The sequence below is a fragment of the Bufo gargarizans genome, chromosome 6, assembly GCF_014858855.1.
Source record: "Bufo gargarizans isolate SCDJY-AF-19 chromosome 6, ASM1485885v1, whole genome shotgun sequence".
NCBI classification, from domain to species: Eukaryota; Metazoa; Chordata; class Amphibia; order Anura; family Bufonidae; genus Bufo; species Bufo gargarizans.
The window spans coordinates 26,868,377-26,870,851 of NC_058085.1; positions in this window are offsets into that span (position 1 = coordinate 26,868,377).

Below are 2,475 nucleotides of genomic sequence, written 5' to 3' on the forward strand. Positions count from 1 at the left end.
CCAGTCCTACTGCCAGTTTCTGGAAGACACCTTCTTCAAGCAGTGGTACAGGAAGAAGTCTGCATCCTTCAAGATAAACATGATTTTCATGCAGGACAATGCTCCATCACACGCGTCCAAGTACTCCACAGCGTGGCTGGCAAGAAAGGGTATAAAAGAAGAAAATCTAATGACATGGCCTCCTTGTTCACCTGATCTGAACCCCATTGAAAACCTGTGGTCCATCATCAAATGTGAGATTTACAAGGAGGGAAAACAGTACACCTCTCTGAACAGTGTCTGGGAGGCTGTGGTTGCTGCTGCACGCAATGTTGATAGTGAACAGATCAAAACACTGACAGAATCCATGGATGGCAGGCTTTTGAGTGTCCTTGCAAAGAAAGGTGGCTATATTGGTCACTGATTTGTTTTTGTTTTGTTTTTGAATGTCAGAAATGTATATTTGTGAATGTTGAGATGTTATATTGGTTTCACTGGTAAAAATAAATAATTGAAATGGGTATATATTTGTTTTTTGTTAAGTTGCCTAATAATTATGCACAGTAATAGTCACCTGCACACACAGATATCCCCCTAAAATAGCTAAAACTAAAAACAAACTAAAAACTAAAAATATTCAGCTTTGATATTAATGAGTTTTTTGGGTTCATTGAGAACATGGTTGTTGTTCAATAATAAAATTAATCCTCAAAAATACAACTTGCCTAATAATTCTGCACTCCCTGTAGTCCCGTCGTGTCCCATCCCATGTCTGTCCACACAGTCCGTAATCTGGATTCAAATGACACCACGTCCTCCTTGGTCTCCTATACTACATCCTTCAGACTCCGTGCACTGTCATCTTCTTGTGTCCTTGCCCATCTCCCAAAGATTCTACAGTATTCTGTCCCTGAGACCTCAGCCTTCTCCCAGTCGCCCGATGCTAAATTTTGCTCATTCTTCATCCTCTCATTAAGCAACTGCTCCTTAAGGGGGCTGTAAGAAGACTCTCCCATTTTTAAAGCCATTAAATCATTAAAGTCGGCCCATGTCTCTCTGTAAGTGACTTTTGAATCTGCTGTAACATACGGTGGGCGGGCATTGGTCTTGTCAGTGGGTCAGGGATCCTACCCAGAAGCCCCATTTGGTCCTTAGGACTCCATGGTGCGTATGTTACTGTATGTTACTGGGCGTACTGGGGTTGGGCAGGTGGTCCCTCAGGAGCCCAATTGTCCTCATCCCCACCACCAGCCGCACTGTCGGCCAGATGTTGAGGCTGTGGGACAAAACCTAATCTCACGGTCACTGGAAACAGTCCTGCACGATGTTGTCTATGTCTGGGTGCTCCACAGACCCTACACATGTCAGTCCAGTCAGGGTTTTGAGTGTCACATGCTTGGCATGTCAAACCTGCTGATCCCTCGACCATCATCGGATAAGCCGGTGGTGGAGCAGGAGGGGCAGAGGGAAAACCATGCTCCCCCTTCTTTTTCCCTTCATGATCTGACTTGGTATCATAATACAGATTACCTCTCCTATGTCTGCACACCCAGTGCTGATTTTACACATGATTTGTGACTTTACACCAAGCATTCACTATCTCCTCACATTTATGATCTTTTATCCACCCTCCATTTAACTTCTTAAACTTCTGCCAATTTCTAGGGTTTAAATTTCCATACTTCATCCCAGTCTTTTTTTTAACACTTTCTCAGTCTTTTTCCTGTTTACCTTCCATATCCTCTACCACTTGGGAGTTTCCCATTTTACTTTCCAATCCCTTAACTGAATGCACTAATTATCTCCAGATGTCTGTATTTTTAATTCCCTGCTTTTCCCTTCCTCGTGGAGCTTCCCCACTAGACTTAATACAACCCCTACCTGCTTTTAGCAGCGCCTTAAGGGGGTCCAGGGCTCCTGATTGCCCTGTGCTGCATTCACTGTGATTCTATACAAAATCCAGAGGACTATTAAGACATATATCACGATACAAAGTGCAAACCCAAAGGTGTTCCAAAAAACAATATTATCCATACCCAGCGATCAAAGGAATGACGTGGTTGGGGTTCTTACCTCTCAAATATGGCTCAACCTTAAGTAGACCCTTTATACTTCCCAACAGTCCCGATCCCAGGCAGAAAGACAAAGGAGACACAAATAAATTTGTAAGGATAAGTTTCTTACGTTAGTGCTGTTTTCAGATCATCTGTGCATCCTGATCCCTCTGAATCGGTCGGAGTTGTTGGGAGGAGTCCACTGGTGGAGCCTTACCTTGGGCGCCAAGAAATGTTGGTGCAAAACCCCTACTTCTATGACCTGCTGGGGTCCAAATCAGGTAAAGGTGCGAGTACTTGGAAGAGATAAACGACACGGACTCAAGGTTGTATCAGAATAATCTCTTTACTTTATTGAGAGGATACAGAAATACTTATACCCAGTTTCTAGGACTCAAGCCAACACAGCTGTTGTCACTTACGTAAGCATCGGGTGATTAAG